Below are 19,909 nucleotides of genomic sequence, written 5' to 3'. Positions count from 1 at the left end.
TGGATGATTGAGCATTCTGATATGTAATTTATTAATAGACATTTGGAACAAAGTACATTGTTTAAGAACGTTGGATTTATCATTATTATTTCATGAGGATGTGATGTTAGATGGAATCATTAATAGTTAAATTAGATGTGATTCAATGTTAAGGGATCCTTAAAGAATGTAACCTGTTATGTATGTTTATGTTTACTTTTAGTTGAATGTTGATTATTGCTTTTGCTACTATGTTTTGAATGGTTTTACTTTCATGTTTCAAAAAAAAAAATGCTACCAAACTTAGTGAAACTTTAGGTTAATTCTTTGGATCCCTTGGTGGGGCATTACAATTTTGAAGTTTAGTTATTCTCATGAAGTAAGAAGAAATTTTCTCTCCTTTATTCATTTTAATATTTGACATTCTATCCTTTAATGTAATAATCCAAACAACATTTTTTATCTCAAACATATTTTCAAGAACATTGTACATCTCATGTGCAGTGTCTAGTTTTGAGATTACAGGGAGTAGATGAGTTTTAACACCATCCACAATAATTTTCATAGCCTTATTGTTGTCACTCTCCCATTTTTCATCATTTCCCTTAGGTGATGAATCAAATTTTTCAATAAATTTATTTAGACAATGTTCTTTAAGTAAGAGTTTTAGTCAAAGCTTCCAGCCTGCAAATTCTAAATCCCCTTCTAATCTATCCGCTAGACTCATACCATTCACCATTTTTATTTTAAATAATATTTGTTTAAAAATCTGATATTAGGATTACTCTTTTTTTTTTTAATAATAAACTTGCTCTGATACCATGTTAAAGTATCAAATTTAATACTAATATTATTGAAATTGATATAATACTGAAAGTAGAATGAAGATTCGATGCTCTATAAAATATATTGAAGGAAAAGAGTGAAGAATCTATTGCTCTACTATACTAGAAGACTTGTGAATGTATATGTTCATTTATGTTCGAAATAGGTATGGGCAATATAATATATATGCGACAAACTTAAAAAAAGGAGTCATTACCAATAGCCATGACTCATATTTGAGTCACGTATATTGGCATGACTGAAGTAAACTAAACCAAAGTTATTTATCATATATGTGCTAATAGTCAACTTAATAATCAATGCCTAATTTATATCAATTAAGATTATATTATACCAATGAATGAAGTCGATGAAAATAGATTATTTTATTCATTATCTTATTTATGTATTCATATTTTTATTTATATATATAAGTATATTAAAAACCTTATACATATAGAATATGAATAACATAAATATGAATATAAGAGTCATCAATAACTCTTCACTAATCTATACATTAACAAATAGTAACATACAAATTTTAGTAAATACACAATGGATACATGCATGGGTATAAATGTTTTATGGGTTCACTAAATTGTGAAAATGTTTTATTTATACATTTGGACCTTGAATAACTGATTCAACCCCCCTCTCACTTATTCTAAAGTAATTCCAACATCTACATGGTGCTCTTGGTAATACCAAGTGCACTCAGTGTGCTCTTGGACATGCCAAGTGTGCTCATTGTGTAGTTGTCTATGTTTTGGGCATAGTTGGGGCATTTTGATGCCCTAACTTGGCCTCGAGACCCCTATTTGACCTTGTTTGATCCTGATTGACTCCTAAGTGCCTAGAAAGTAGGAAAAAACATAGAAAAGCATGGAAAAGAGTAAAAAGCACAAAGAAGGCCTTGATGTACTTAGCAAAGGTCCTCTTTCTTACTATTGTTGGAAGGTATGGACTCATTTCCCATGGTGTTGCTCCTTGGGTAACCGATCCATTTTGCTTGCTCCAAAGCTCTTTTCTCCCAAGAGTGAAAGTGAAAATGACTTAAAAAACCCTCTCTAATCCATTTTTATAGTTTTTTTCTACCTATATGGATGTGAAAGAGGCCCTTTCTATGCTGGTCACAATGCCTTTTTGCACTCCAAAGCCCTTAACTTTCATATTTTAGCTTTGATTTGCAATTTGTCAGTTTCTATGGTTTTTTGTTCTTGTTGTCAATGAAATTGACCTATCATATTCCTATGTTGGTCAATTTCTCAAGGAGCACCAATATATACCACCATTATTGGGGCATGCTATTATGACTTTTTCATCAGCATTCTTTGACACAACACTCTAAATCAATTCTATCAAAGAGGGGCAAAGTGTAGATGCTCAAAAATGGTTTGAATCTATGGTTTCATCACATTTTCATACTAACTCATTCCATTTTCTCATTCCACTAACTCTAATCTTCTGGCCAACTTGGTCATATCTAAACAATGTCTATCATCATTTGTATCCTCTTTTACATTTATTTCAAAACCATTTCAAATCAACTCAGAACCATATCAAATTGACTTAGAATCGCCCCAAATCAACCTGGAATCACCCAAAATCAATATTAATCAACCTAGAACATGTCAAATATCCCAAATATATCATCATCTATCCAATCTTAGGAATTTTTGTCACTTTCAATGCCTTAGAAACCTATAAATCTATCAAATCTTATCAATCTGACCTTAGTACTATCATGGCTTAGTGCTAGGTCAAACAATCATTCACATCATCTGATCTTTGACATTGTCAACTCTCTTTATGTCAAATCATGGCATTATCAACCATTTAATAACATTGACAGTGTCCACTAATGTTATTATGATCAACCCTATCAACCAATCTAGATTTTGTAGCATTTTACAATGTCAGTTAAATGGTACGTGTCCTTAATTCATGTTAGGTGTCCTTGGCATGTTACCAATTTCAATCAATTGATTAATTTGATCTTGGATTTGGTCTATCCATCATCATCTTAGTCAATCTCCATTATCATCACATTTCATCAAAGGATACTATCACAATTATTTAATCAAATTGGCCAATCATCTACTAATTTTCTCCATAGGATTAAACAACCCATAATTTAATCCTGTGTCATTGCACTAATTATTCTTCTTAACTAACCTTCTCAATTAATTAATTGATTCATTATTCACAAACCATGGAGATTCTCGATTTTCTAAGTCATATTTTCCACCATTAATTTCATTTTTTTACTAATTTCTATTTGTGTGGAATAATGGATTATTAATTTAAATATTCTACATAATATTGACATCATTATGACACATGGGCATGACATGTCATGGATTCTCCATTTACACTTGGATAAGACATGCCATAATCCATATATTCTTATTCCTTACACATATCTATATTTGGCTTCTACTATCATAGATTCTTGGCTTTAAGTGGGTTTGAGATGTCATATGACGCATTATAGATCCTCTTCCATTTATATCCATGTTTGAATTCCAAAGCATCATACAATCCTATAGTTGACATCTTGTGTCATATGTGTCATGGATTCTCAAAAGAATCTCTTTCCAAGTCACATATCCAAGGTGACATTTCCAATGCTCTCATCTTATGAATTGATTATAAAATGAGCATTCTTCCTCTCATTTCTAGTCCCTAGCTATTTACTCTCTCTCTCTCTCTCTCTCTCTCTCTCTCTCTCTCTCTCTCTCTCTCTCTCATGCTAAAATCACATCTTCTAATATTCTAATAGTATTATCACTATCTTAGGCTTTTGCTTCCTAATTGTGTGTATTATAGGAAATTTGGAGCTACATCACATGGAGAAAAAAGGACATGGGAGTTACAAATGAAAGAGAAGGTTTTTGAAATTGTGTTACTTTTTTTTTTTTTTTGGCATTCATGGTAGACTAGAGGGTGTTAATTTATGTTTATTGAGTTTGTGATTTTCTTATAGTATATTATACATTAGCCCATTTTTTGGTCCTACAATACAATGGTGAATTGAGGAGGGATTATAGATTTCTCTTGTTTCTAAATTTTCTCCCTTGTAGATGCCTTGACTGCCTTCTCAATCTCATCAACACTTACCCATATAGGATTTTCACAAATTTTTCCTAGGTAGTGGATTCTACCAGTATTTTCTTCAAGTCTTCCTCTCTGAGGGGTTGATGTTATAAGTGATAGTATTAGAAACATCCTTAATATTTATAGTATCAGTGTCTGTATTCAACTTATGTTGAGGACTAGAAATTGGCACTAGTGTATCTAGTACACTCTATTCTATTTATTACTCAACCTCAGCTAGTGCCTGTGTGTCTATGTTCATTTTAGTGCCTTCCAAAATTTATCTTTTTGAGTGTCTTATTTGGTAACCTTAGTTACTTTTTTTTGTTCATCTTTGTCCTCACTTACCTCAATAGGCATCTGCTATATTACCTTGGGTGTTGTAAAACCATATAATGACTTCCACAACTATGTGGTTTTCTATAAAATATCTTCATTATTATTCTATACAACATCATCAATATTTATAGTATAATTGTCTATCTTCAACTCATGTTTAGGAATGGCACTCGACACTAGTGTATATAGTACACTCTATTCTATCTATTGATCAACCTCAGCTAGTGCCTGTGTGTTTATGTTCATTTTAGTGCCTTCCACAACTATATATTTTCATTGTCTTCTTTGGTAACCTTAGATATTGTTTCTTTGTCCTCACCTACCTCAATAGGTATTTTCTCTATTTCCTTGTGTGTTATCAAACCATATAATGACTTGCATAGCTAGGTGGTTTTCTACATAGCATCCTCAATATTATTTTGTAGTATTCTAAATGCTCTATATTTAGGTGAAAATTTCTTTGTGTGGTTATTTATTTCCTTTTTCATTGATGCCCTATCCAATTTTGGCATCACTTGTGCAAGTGTAGTCTCTCTAATTTGTCTTTCTATATTGAGACTGTATTACCACTTTTACTCAAGTAAGTCATATAGGTCTTTTGGTCATGAGTTGGAAATATCAATTAGAGTCTATTTGAATGTTTCCATCATGACATATATTGACTACTCTACTTGGTTCATCTCAAATTTTCTAAGTTGATCAAAATCAATATGTGTGAAACCAGATAAGTCAATATTATTCTTTATGTTTTCATATATATTGTCTAAATCTAAGGAAGGATTGTGACTTACCACTTTGAATTGGCTATTGTCATCAAATTTTGTCCTTTCTTCATCAAATTTAGCTGGAGCTATATACTTTCCCATCAATCTCTTCTTAGAATCTTCTTCTTTACTAGTTGATCTAGCCCTCTTCTCTTTTGGCTTTTCTACTTCTTAAGCCTTTTTAGCAATAGCTCTTATGCTTTCTCTAGTAGTATGGACTATAGGCTTAGGTTGTGTGGGTTTTGCAACCTTCTTTTGCATTCTCACTATTGGAGTGTTAACTTTTCTCTTCTTTGTCTCAATGGCTGTAAGTGATTTACTAGCTTCTTCTCCCTCAACACCTTCTTCAATTTCCACCTCTTCTCTGACCTTGAGTAATGGCTAGTGGTACTTGGGCAGGTACATCTTTACCTTCTTCATCGTCAACTTCTTCTTCTTTCACCCCCTCATCAAATTTCTCCTTAAGTTCCTTGACCATTTTATGTTTCTTTCTTATAACTAAGGTAGTCTTTAAATCCATTCTAATTTAGATTTAGCCACATCATAATTTCCAAAGGTAGTAGCCTTTGTATCTATTTCTTCTCTAAGTAATGTTGTAATAGCTATATAGGCTTCATCTACATTAATCGCATGGCCTAGTGGCCTTGGTGATCTTACTCTTGGGACTGCAACCTATACATATATGAAATTAGAGTCAACTAGAAAGAAAATATCATTGAAATTTTTCTCAACTAGTGAAACTAGCATCCTTGGTCTTTTCTTTATTGTCTTCTTAAAATCTTCAAAGTAGCTAGTCATTATAGACTCAAAATTTTTTTTAAGTTGCTCAAAAAATTTACCTATTTGCACTGTAATAGATCAATTTGTCTTCCATGAAACTTTACCAAAAGTAGGTAATGTATTTTGTACATAGAAGAAAATACATACAAGAATTAAAGAAAATTTTCATTGTGCACTCTTGGTCTTCCTTATTGCTCCCAATTTTTTTGACAATTGTTGCAACTACAACTCAAGAAGGTCATAAGTATGATCCTTCTTAACTATTTTGTAGTGCATGTTAATAGTAATAGAATTTTTGTACCATAATCCTTATTGAAAAATAAATTAGTGGATCTAAGATAATGTCAATTGCCATTCCTCTTTTGTTCCACACTACCCCTATATTCTTCTCAATAACTTCTTTCACTTCACTCCTCATGGTTTTAGGTTAGTCTAGGGTTGGATACCTTGTTACTCTCTATACAATCTTCTTTTGTGATATTTATTGGTCCATTTTCCAACCATATAGAATTATCATGAATTTTTCGTAGAACTATCTGTATCCATTCCTTTTTGAAGACATTGGGGAAATCTAGGGCATGGGTTAACCATTTTATCTACAATTTTGAGTTCATCTTTCAATACTCTACTTTTACATAGTTTTCCATAGGTTTCTCTAATCTCCATGTCACCTATGCTACCTAACATACATGTGTGGCAATATCTCATATCTTGAATCATTAAAACTTGTGGTGGTATCATCAATAATGCACTAGATGGATCTTACTTTTAAGTAATATCAGGAATAGCTCTAAAGTTTGGCTATTTGATATCCTTTCTTATGAATTGTACATCCAAAAATTCTTTATCATCTTTAATCTTTGGAGCTAAAGAACTAGGTGCCATTATGAAAACTTGGGTTTGCAAAAATTCAAATTGCATAGTTCAACATGCAATAAATACTTTTGTAAATTTATTGAGATTGTGTCAAGAAACTATTGAATCCTATTTGCAAATGCTTGGATTGATCTCTTTAATTTTCCTTTATCTCTTTGTGCTCTTATTCAAATCCAAATGATGTCAACTAAGTAGAAATTGATCATATAGACATTAAAACCTCACTTATAGACATTAAAACCTCACATTTGGTGCCCAGTACTTACTATTAGCTATTTTGCCCTCTATCAAAATTGAAGAATTTTAACTTTAACATTGTATGATGTTCCTATATTTGAAATATTCAAATATTAGGGCATGATAAAATAAATCTTTAAAACCTTAGGTTATATCTTTATTTCCTATATGACTATTCATTTTAATATTTCTATGGGCCTACATCTTGTTCACCATCAAACAAAAAAGGATCGATTATTGTCACTTTTCCATTGTCAAAATTTATAGAAATTTTTTTCATAGTGAGAAAATAAATTTTTTTACATAGCACTATGGGTCCCTTTCCTTGGTCAGTGTCATCGTCAATTTTGTTTCTCTCCATCATCTAATCTTTTGAGATCTATAGTTGTCACTTTATCACTTTCCAGAAGTGTACGAACTTTATTTTATGAAAGAAAGTGAGAGCATGATACATATATAAGGTAGGCTTTCCTGAGGCTGATGGATTTGTTAGAATAGGGTCCAGTTGGTAGGTTTTCATTCACTCTTTTCTCGTCGGCCAATGTTTTCTCTGCATCTTTTGTTCACTGTCAGGTCTTTCAACATTGAGGGTTATCACTTTCTTACTTTTTGAAGATGCATAGATTTTTATTTCATGTGACGTAATGATAGTATAACACATGTCCAAGGGCCCATGGTTTAGAACAATTTAGCCACAAATATTTATAAAGGTGTCGATGGTGATGGTTAAATGTTTTCTGGCCATGGTGAATGTAAAGGTTAACTAGAGAAAGAAGGTGATGAGGGTTATATGATATGGTGGTGATATTATCAAGATCTCATGAGGTGGTGGAAATAAATAACATGATTGGTCCATGTGGTGCTCTCTGATTGCTTGACCTAGTTCACTTGCTGACATATTTGATTTGTCAAGCCAGAAATAAAGAATAATGTCTTTTTCTAAACAGTTTGATCCACAATTTATTTCAACCACCCTTGAATGAATGTAGGGAAAGAAACAAAAAAAATGACATCTCTCCATCATTTAGATTATCTATTTTCCTAGTTATACATTAAATAAAATCATTTCTATCACTTCAGGGTTTCTTCTAGTTAGGGTTTGATGATGTTTGTGCCTCTACAAGTGTACCAAAATCAAATCTATTTCTCAAATCACCCTTGATTTTTCCCTTAGGAATTAATGATATTGGTTGGATTAGTAACTTTTAGTAAAAGTTATCACAATTATTCTTCCACTATAAAAGTAGATTTTGTAACCCTTCTTAGGGTTGGTTCTCTCTTTAATCCTCTAGTATTGCCTTGTACTCTACTTCTATGATTTCCCCACCTCTACATTATTATAATCTTTTTTTTGTATCCATTCTGACATGAACATGCTATTCAAACATTCCTTTCCTCTTGTTAATGTATTGTCTATTTCTCTCTAATTGCATGACTATATCTATCTTTGGCTTTTGAATGTCATAGTGTGATGGCTCTTCCTTGTTGCATTGTCAAGTTTTTTGATCTACATGTGATAATTGGGATAAAAAAAATTAAAATTTTTATACTTTGAGATTGTGTTGATGAACTATACATTCTTGGGTAAAGTTAGGCTCCATTTTGGTGCATTTCCTCTTTAGGATAGATTAGGTTAATGTTTTATGCATGCCTTCTTCCCCTTTCCCCTTCAAGAGTAGTTAGGTGCATCTTAATAGAGAAGGAAGTCAACCTTCTCTAGAGACTCAACCTCATTATTCAAGTCCCAAAACTTGGAGGTTTATTCCATGTTTCACAAGGTTTCCTTTAGGTAAAATTGTCAAGAAAGAGTGCAAACTTTTTTGGCAATAGTTTTTGGCATGCCTAGTGGGACTAACATATCAAAAGATTTTAAGTTGATTGGTGTTAAAGAAGAATTTCAAGTTGAAGTTGAGGAGATAGTGCTTCTCTTAGTCCTTCAAGAGGCTCATTTTCAAAGCACTTGGAGAATCTTCTCTACTTCCAAATCAAGTTTTAGACCATAGTTTCAATACTTAGAGCTTTCATTTTCAAATCCTAGAAGAAGAAAGACTAGAGTATATGTTTCACTAGTTAGGAATGCAACAATAACACATACCCCTAAAAAATCCATCTCTACTCCTCCTATTGTTAGATTTATACCTAGAATACCATTTTATCATATCAATAGGACACTTGCTTATATGACTAGAGCTCATGCTTTTGCCACATTTAATGGTGGAAGTCCTCTCCTTTTGGCCTAAAGACATGACATACCAGTATAGCTCTTAAAACTGTACCTAATGTTAATGGTGAAACTTCCATCTCCCCTATAGAACTTATTTAAGAAATATCAAATGTTTCAAATATACATGGAATAACTAAAGATTATGTAGTAGTTAGGCTTCTAGCCTCATCCTTCAAAGGAAAAACACTCCAATGGTACAAAGGGTTGCTTCATAACTCTATAACAGATTGGGATGGGTTAGGAGAATCCCTATGCAAACATTTTGAAGATAAAAGTGACTATCTTTCACTTTTAAAGAAGATAACAACCATAAAGAGAGCAACCCATGAATACATGACTGAATTTAATTATATATTCCAAAAAATGGGATAGAATATCAACCCTAGTGAAGCATACTCCTAGTAGTGATTTTGTGTATTACCTCAGAGCCTTTAATAGTGATATTTCTTCCATCTTATAATATATGAGAGGGGATACATTACTTGATTCTTATAAGACTGCTATCAAGGCAGAGAATATTTTGATACAAGGAGGAAATATAGCTCTAAGGTCTCCTATTCCTTTCTTCCCTAATATACCAAATCATCAACCAAAAGTAGCCCCTATCCTCACATCTTCCACATCACAACCCCTTGCTCTAGCCCCTTAGGCTTCCACATTATATAGTGAGCTAGGAAAGTTGAAGGCCCTAATGCAAGATATTGGGAAAAGGTTGCAAATTCAAGTTAAGAAGTTGGAAGATAGCTTCTCTGTGATTTAGAAGGTGAATAACAAAGTGATAAATTTGGAGAGATAACAAGCTTAGGGTAATAAGTATCCTCAACTACAATATCAAACTCCCTTGAATGGTAGACCTCCAAATCATAACCAATAGAATACTTCTTTTGATCAGAGTAGGTAAAATAGTTATTCTTCTACTTCAAATGCAAATTAAAGTAGGGCTTTAGTCCCTCAAAACAATATGGTTCAAGATCAAGATTTTTCCCTCTTGTAATTAATCCTATGCATATTGTATGTGTCAAAATGTTGAATCCTATTTAGCTTTGACAACTCAAAAACCTGTAGCAGGGAAATCATATAATGTAAGCCAACCCAAAGATGCCTCACATTTTCAACAACAAGGTGATTGATCCTTCATGAATCATCAAGTAGAAGAACATTTTCATGAGAATAAAGACCCCATTTCTCACAACACTAGGTTCAAGAGAAGGGCCATTGAAGATGCTATCCCTCCTCCTCCTAATCAAGCCTCAACATCAAATCCAATACCTCATGTACAAGTAGTAAATGATCAATTAAATGCTCCTCAATAGAAAGGGAAAAATAATAGCATAAGAGATGTGAATGGTCCCCAAGTTATTCCATCTCAGCCTCTACACATGTAGCTCCAAGGTTCCTAGCAAAGAACCTAATGTATCATTAAGTGTGGTAGAATAGATGAAGAAAAAAAATATGAACATTTCCATGTGGGATGTTTTTGCTACTACACCTATGCAAAAGAGGTTGCTACAAAAAGAATTAGAGAGCATTGAACCAAAGGATCTACCATCTAGCATGGAGAGTGTCATAAGTCTTGTGTAACCAAAAAAGGAAAGAGAGACAAGAAAGAAAATAAAACCTCCTCTAATTTGTGTCTCTCTAATTATAGGGGATAAGCTAGTCCAAAATTGCATGATTGATTCAGGGTCAAGTAGTTTAGTGATGCCTAAGTTTGTTTTTGATATTCTATAAATGAAATATGAGCCCATTATTAAGGATGTATTGCAGTTGGATGGTAGTAATGTCAAGACTATAGAAATCCTTAGGAATTTTGAAATGGCCCTACATGCATGCCTTGGTTGTACTATAATTGAAGATATATTAGTTCCTTAAGTTAAGCCACACTGTGCCATCTATCTTTCAAGAGATTTCACTACCCAAATAGGTGGCTACATATCCTCTGATTGGTCATATATATTTTTTAGAACAAGATATGGAAATAAAGTTTAAATCATAGAAGAGCCCTTGGCCCTTAATCATATTGACCCCTACATTCCCAATCTCATCAATATGAATTGCACTATCATAAAGATATATGAAAATGATATAGTAAATGAGCCTACTACTTCCCTAGTAGAGAAACTTGATTTTCTCTTAGACGAATGGGCCAATATATATTATTTTGATCTTATATCAAAAACCCTTAAGACAAACCTTGGTACTTATTGCATACTTGAAAAGGATACTTGTGTCCCCAAACTCATGAACAACAAAGAAGATATATGTAGGATATGAGGCATGTATTTTGACGGATCAAGGAATAAAAATGGATCAAGGGCTGGTGTGATGTTGGTTCCTGCTACACTACAAAGGTACTACTTCTCATTTAGGCTTCGATTCAGTTGAACCAATAACATAAAAGACTATGAGGCATTGATTCAAGGTCTCCTACCTGCTCAAAAAGAGGGATTCAAGGCTTAATTATATATAGAGATAGTAAGTTGAATGCCTATTAGGTGAGAAACACAAATATCACCAAGAAAGATTTGCTCAAATCTATAAACATAGAGTATGGGATTTTCTTGAAATTTTCAATGCATTTAATATTCAAAGAATCCTTAGGAAAGAGATAAGAAATGTTGATAGACTTGAAGAAGTGGGTTCATCTCATGATGTGTCAAGAAGCCTTGAAGATGAGAAGAAGTTTATTAGAGTGGTGGTTAGACCTAGTATCCTTGATAATGATGTCAATTGGTAAGTGTTTGAATTTGATGCAAAAATTATCAGTTTCTTGTAGAATGAAGCAAAAATATTCCTAGATAGAAAGTAATCAAGATGACATGACTGGTATGGGGATCAGAAATCTCAATTTCAATAAGTTGCATAAGGGTTTGATTACCTTAGAAATTGTCTTCAATCTTGATGACCAAGCAAGAGATAGATGCATGAACCTTGCTACAAGCAAGGATGAGCATATACTAGTCATGATTGTTGATGGAAGAACTCTAAACATGGCAAAGGTATGCACCAAAGTTGAACAAGAAAATTTCATTCATCTATGTCAAGATTTTAGTGTTGTGTTTGCATGGATATATGATGATTTAAAGGGTGTTGACCCAAGTTTGTTCCAACATATTATAGATTAGATTAATGATGTCAAACTTTTTAGGAAAAAGTACAAGCCAATGAATCCTAAAATTGAACCATTAATGAGAAAGGAGCTATCTAAGTTGATTGAAGCTAACATTATATTTCCTATCAACCACTCATCATGGGTAGCCAACCTTGTCCTTCTTAGGAAAAAGAGTGGAGAAATCAGACTATTTGTAGACTTTAAGGACCTTAAACAATCCTCACTTAAGGATCATCATCCCCTTCCTTCCATCAAAAAAATCCTATCTAGGGTCAATGGTTCAGAAAGGTTCTCATTACTAGATGGATTTTCAGCCAAAATCAAGTGTTCATCAAAGAGGATGATAGATACAAGACTACATTCACCACAAAGTGGGGCACCTATGCTTACAGTAAGATTCCATTTGGGCTAACCAATGTAGGTACCAAATATTAGAAGGAAATAGAGATGGCCTTTAAGAATATGATATAAAATTTTGTATTGGTTGACACTATAGTATATTAAAAAATGTGATAGATCATTTTGGCCATCTAAGAAAAGTGTTTGTTAGATCTAGAGAGTATTGAGTGTCTTTGAATCCAACCAAGTGTATCTTTGCCACCAATCAAGGGAAATTATTAGGACACAATATATCTAAGGATGGTCTGACCATTGATCTAGAGAGAACTAAAGAAATACTTTCTCTCTCCCTTCCTAACTACAAGAAAGGGCTATAAAGTTTTCTTGGTAGAATAAATTTTGTGAGGAGATTCATTCCTAATTATGATCAAGAAGAACATGATCTCTACATGGACCAAGGAAGGGAAATCAATATTTGAAGTGATCAAAGCAACCATAGCCTTAGCCCCTATTCTCATTAATCCAAATTTTGATAAGGATTTCATTCCTTACACCTTAGGAGGTGAGTCAAGAATCTTTGCTATCTTGACTTAATAAAATGACAAGAATGAAGAGCAAAATATAACCTTCTTTAGTGGAGGACTTAAAGAGTACGAAGAAAAGTACAACTATGTGGAGAAGAAATCTCTTGTACTCATAAGATCTTTGAAGAAATTTAGTCATCTTCTATCTCAGAACAAGATTCATTTATTGGTCTCTCATGCAAGAGTTAAATATTTCCTTTTGAGCAAGGATATTAGTGAGAAAAGATTAGGTTAAATCACTTAAGTGATGGAGTATGACATGGACATTGAGGTCACTAAGTTGGTAAGAGGGAAAGGACTATGCAAGTAGGTGGTCTCATCTCAAGAATTAGATGAGGAAGTTTCCTTGGTATTGATAGAATAATAGGAGGTGAGAAATGATAATCCAAAGAGTTGGATAAATGACATGATTATTGACATTCCAATCCTATTTTTTATTAGTGACATGCACTTATTTAGATTGTAAGTATCTATCGAGCAATTAATAGTGATAACCAAGAATTTTAGTTGCAATCAAGTTTTGTAGTTGCTATTGCGTCCTTTCGATAGATTTTAGTTTATGTTGAGTAGTTACTACTATGGTGATAATTAGCAATGTAAACTAAGCATATCAGTGTATGCCAAGTTGACACATTTAAACCGAGTTGTGCAGTGCTTACCAAGTTTGTAGTTGATGGGATGCAATTCTAGTATTAACTGAGCTACTTAAAGTTAACCAAGTGAATCTATTTATACCGAGCTTGTAGTGATAGCATTGACCAAGCTATGCAGTGTGAATCAAGTGACTCAATTTATTTGTTGATTTTCATAGTAATTGTTAAGTCACTAGTGTAGACTAAGTTCAAGATTACTTCGAAGTGATCAGTATGGACCAAGCTTCTATGTCTACCATAAGCATGATGATGCCACATATTGATAGTGGATTTCAAGTATTAGAACCTCACTAATTCATTCTTTAGAACCTGAGTTTCTACACTCTGGTCAACTTTGTGATTTTTGTGCAAACTTGTATTGTGGACAAACTTGTAATTTATAAATTGAATTGGTATATATGTCACATTGAATGACATGGCATGGAAGTAATGTAATAATTAAAGAAGAAGAAAAATGAATTACAAAGGCTACAATAGTTTAATGAGTACAAAGATTTATCTATCATAGTAAGGTGATTTCTACACTCAAAGTAATCTCATTCAGCAAACCAAGTTGCAAATTAGAGATTAGGTACTGCTTCATCCTAATAGGTAGACTGGTCAAATCCTTTAACAAGGTAGACCTAACAGTCTTGTGTAAATCTTTTTACTGAGTGCATACTTCATTTTGTGTTTGTAAGTCATTTTCCAAGGTGGACCTAGTAGTCCTTATTGCTCCTAATAGGGAAAATGGTTAGAAGTGATCATTGTAAGCCTTAATAGGTCAACTTTATACTATACTACTAAAGCTAATTGGGTGTCATCTCTACCATAGTTTTACTTTCTATTTGGAAGGTTTCTAGGTTACCAAATTGCATGTCAAAAGTGTTATGTATGCTTTAAAGTTTTCAGCCTCTTATGCATGCAATTAGATTAGAATATACATGAAGGATTAATTTCTAATCAAGGATTAAGTTTTATAAGTTCCTGATTCACCCCTCTCCTCTCAGTAACTTAGCCTATCATAATATTTCCAACAATTGGTATCAGAGCTTTGTAGTTCTCAAAGAAAAGTTTAACAACTTGAGCAAAGATCAAAGGCAATGGATGTATTTAGACTTGATAAGGCTATTGACAATTAGAAGCTAGATTTAGAATTGGTTATTGGATAACTCAAGAAAGAAAAACATCAATTCTCTCAATCCCTAAAAAGAAAAAAAGATCTTGCAATCCAAATGAGGGATGAACTCTACACTGAAGAAAGAATTGATGACATCCATTCAAGAAATTCAGATGAAGCAATCAAATAACTATTTGAAAAGAATAATACTCTTCAATAAGAAGTAAGAAAACTAAGAAGAGCAAGAAATTCAATTAGTAAGATTGTGTGAAGTCATGGAAGAGAAAAATAAGATAAGAGAAGAGAAAGAAGGAAATAACAATGAAATTTAGCACCTATCCCTTCAGAAAGAAAAGCTAATTGATCAGCTCATCAATGTAAATGAAGAAATCATGAATCTAAGATTAGAGAATGAAACATTGTAGAATGATCTAAATATTGAAAGAATAACGAAATCTGAAGCAGACATGAATTAGTTGAATGAGTAAAGTCGTTACAGGCAACAAGGAAAAGTAGTAACTGGATATATAGAAGAAGATGAATCATCCAAACAAGTAGCTAAAAAGAATAAAAAAACCCACTTATAATCACTGTGGTAATATAGGTCATACATCAAACAAATGTTGGAGGAATGGGAAAGAAAAATTCAATGGAAAATGCTACAATTGTAATCAACATGATCATAGAGAAAATGAATGCAAATAAAAACCAAAATTTGAAGATAAATCTCACAAATGTAAGAAGCATGGACACAAGCCATTAAATTGCAAAACTAAGATATTGAATCTAGTAGAATAGATTGTAAAAGCTATATTTGGTTGGGACTATAACACTCAGTGTAAATGCCATTATTGTGGAGAATTTGGACACATTGGAATAAATTATGAGCAACATCACATAAGGAGAAGAGATACTACTAGAAGATGTTGCATTTCTACAAAACTTGGTCATCTTGCCAAGAAATGTATGAAAACTAAAAGAATTGAAGATGAAAAGAAGGCAAAAACCGATAACATCAGAAAGTAGATGAGACAACAATGGGTTCCAAAATATTCTAAAAATGCAAGTCCAAGCAATGATGATCAAGTCACTCAAGAATTGGGTGACTCCACAATTTCCACTTGATTTTTCAAAGTGGAACTAGAAATAGGATACTAAAAAGACATCTAATATCAGTTCTAGTTGATAGGACAAAAGATCCATATCAACATTCAAGATGCAAAGGGATCATCAGGTAAGAGATTATAATCACTACCAAGAGACGTCGGGTTGCAAATTTTGCCAAGCAAGGTCAGGAGTAACTAATTTTTTTTTTGTTACCAAATCATGAAAGACTATCGAGTATTCAATGAAAGTGAAGTGGAGACAGTCTGTCATTTGAGTGAACAATTGTACTAGGCATTTATGGTGATCAAAAGGAGAAATTTGATAAAATGGGTGAAATCAAAGTCATTTCTTAGTGTGAATTTTTTAGAGCTATCTATGTAGAGAAATCTTTAGAGCATTCAAGTGATTTTAGCAAATTGTTACTAAAAGTTTTTGTATTCTCTCAAATCCTACCAAGCAAAGATGGCATCCACTACTAGCAAAACAAAGAGAGGTTCAAACATATTGGTTCAAGGTGTGGAATGGAAGGCACCAAATTTCAAGTTGACTCCTACTATTGTAGAAACCCCATATCTAAGTGGAGCACAATCACAAATTCCACGAAAGGTACTGTTAATCAATGATATTCATTTGCATTTCAAATGTGCTATTCAAGATATTAGAACACTAGAAATGGATGACTCATTGAATGAGTTATGTGTTAATGGTGTGTTGAAACCAGAACATCAAAATCTTCAAAAAAAAGGTTTAACTCACATTCTATTTATGCCATAGGATTTCCAAGTAAAATGGATAAGATTTATCCTTAGTCATGTGTACAATTGTTAGTTGTGGTTGGAACAACCAATTTTGATAACTAAGAAGATGATCCACAAGATCACTAGTGTTCTACTATTGACAAAGGAAAAAATGACTAAAACCCTAGGTTGGGTTGAACTAGAGAAGAAAATGCTTCCTAAGTGGGATGTGTAGGCACTCAAAATTGTAGCCTCGATTTTGAGTACCATTGAGAAACTAAGCCCTATAAATGCTTTTTGATGCCTATGTACCCGGATGTACTTGAGAATCTTATGAAGTCTTTAATGTTTCTCACACCTTCCATTCAGTATGTCTATGTGTTTCATGAAGCTAAACTAACACTTTGAGTCATTTCGTGAAGCCTTGTTTTGAGCATTTGTCAAATCTACATTTTTGCTCAAGTGTTAAGCAATGACAGAAGGTTTTGTTTGCAATTGAATATCTTGCACCTAGTAATGTTTTATGACATGCCACTTTGGGAGTGTCTAGTGTCCATACCAAAGAGCTCATGTTTATAATTTTGAGTTGTTTTGAATCTATTTGACTAGGTTTTGAAACCCTCAAAGTTAGTCTTTTAATGTTGTCATTCTAATGCAATTAGTTCCAAATTCTAGGAAGCCCTGTTTGATGTATTATAACTTTGACCTAGTTGACCAAAATGTTGAATTTCCTTTTGTATTTAATTTTAGAGGTCAAAGACTCATTATGTTTCAAGTTTGAGCTTATGAAAAATCTATTTGATTAGTTTTCAAATGTGATTCCAAATGCAATTTCTAACTTCTATTGGTTTCAAGAAATGCAAATTTGTCAGAACCCCTGTTCGTAATGTTATAACTTGAAATCCATGGTAGGTGAGGTCAAATGAATTATACCAATATGTTTTACTCTAGAAATATTTTAAGTGTGCCAATTTGCAAGTTATGACGAATCCGTCTGCACACTTTTCCAGGTCAATTCCATTTGCAAAATTCATTTTTCTGTCAATGTTCTCAGTTTACAAATTTGAGTAGCCCCCTTTAACTACTTTCCATTTGTGCCCAATTATTTATCATGAGCCCAAAAAATAGATTTATAGTCCCCTCATGATAGAGAATCAATGCCCTAGTTTGCATGCCCCCAAGTGTCAGTTTACCCAATTTTTTAAGCCAATTCTGAACCCAATTTAGTGTTTTCTGACATGTTTACTTGCATGTGATTTTAAGAAGGAAACCTTGATAGTCAATATCTTTTGACTAAGAATTTTTCATGAGATGAGATTTGATAGGGTAGAAGTATGTAGAATATAGAATTAGTATGTCAGATGTCAGAGCCAAGCCAAGTGTTTGGATCAGTTTCAAGGATAGTCAAAGGACCTTTTGGCATTAAGTTGACTAGTTGTAGAAAGAGATGAAACAAGTTTCAAATTTTGATTCAGTGATAAAATCTAAGTTTGATTTGTATGAGATGGTGAATAGTTCATTTCTACAATTCACTTGTACAGAAACAAAATTTTTTTAGCCGGACCCACTTTGGGGCTTGACTAATTCCATCTGATTGATAAGGCATGCTGAATTTTTCAAAGTGACTAAAATGGTTTATAATGAAATTATTTTAATAAAGCGTCATAGTGCAAAGGTGAAAAATGATAGTGGTGTTGACTGTAAGAAAGGTTGCACTGAAAATGAGTAATCATATGCATAAAGTCCACTGAAAGTTAAAAATCCATAGGATAGTGTCTTTCAATGGGCATGTGACTATCGTAGTACTATCTAAGAGAGAGTAGTTTGGAAAGGGAAAAAAGGCACGTCTTTTGTGTCAAGAAAGGCATCAATAAAAAAGAGTCAAATTAATAAAGGAATAAAACTTGCAAGTCACTTTGCAAAGTTTGAGAGGTGACATGTGCAAGAAGAAGATGTCTGCAATGAGAATGTTGGTTCCATGCCAAATGAGACTTCATATCTGTATCAAGAATGTAAAATGATAAACTTGGCAATAGAGATCATACATCAAGTTGGTTTTGTTTTTCCTTTGAATCATTGTCAAAACCTTTTTCAATAAATAATCCAACATTGTTCTATGAGAAGTGCACCATACAGGTTGGGATCTATGCTACTATAGAAGGGTCATGGTTCAATTTATATTTATGTGCAAAATAGTAAATTTTCTTAGCAGTGTTGAAGGTGGAGATGCATGTTATTGTTACCATTCTTTAATTTTGTTCCCTAATCTATGCTCAACAATACAAGGAAACATATTAATAGACTTTCATTCACCTTTTGATAAAAAATTCAAGCTAAGATGACATTAGTAGGCACTCATGTGAAATCTAAAAGTTGCTAGCTAATATGGGGAGTCCAAGGCTTGGTGGAAGCTGCAGTGAATAGGGAGAACCAAACTCAACTGAAGGAGTAGATCCACATGTAGAATGCTAAGAAGAAATGGAAGCAAAGGGCAATCAAGTCTCATGTTTCCCAATCTTCCATATAGCTAAACAGGCGAGGAAACCCATGACATAAAGAGCAACTTGTATGCAAAATCCCACAAGCAGTCACATTAATACAAGAATTGCAAGAACATTTGTCTACCTTATGCTAGCATATGCATTCTCATTGCCATGTCTTCATTTGTGGGAGTGCTCATAGAAATTACATTAGTAGATATTCACAGCGAGTCATGACCAAAGCTAGGGTCTTCTCTCTCTCTGAATGTTTTCCTTCTAATATATTGTCAGTCAAATTCAATAACTTAATAAATAAAGTCTTGAGCATTTTATATGTTATGCTCTCGATTTGTAACTACACAATCTGAGTAGATGGTCTACTCTTCATTATTTAACAAGAAAAAATTTGCAAAGAAGTAGCCCATGCAAGAAACGGAGCAACGAAGGAAAGACAACATGAATGGGGAAGCTCATGCCAAGAGGATCAACATTCCACATCCTAGCAAGGGGTTGTGAGTGCTGAAAGGTGTAGCATTATGGAGAGTTTGGCGTCCAAATGGGCAGCTCCATGCTGGAGAGCAAGACCTCCATGTAGAGTAATGACACCCATGGCTTGTAGGTTCATGCTTAAGGATGATATTGCTACAAATAGACAAGAAGCTATGGTAACAAAGT

This window comes from Cupressus sempervirens, chromosome 2 (assembly GCF_028749045.1).
Source record: "Cupressus sempervirens isolate cs-2001-9-10 chromosome 2, ASM2874904v1, whole genome shotgun sequence".
Lineage (NCBI taxonomy): Eukaryota > Viridiplantae > Streptophyta > Pinopsida > Cupressales > Cupressaceae > Cupressus > Cupressus sempervirens.
This window is presented reverse-complemented; position numbering follows the sequence as displayed.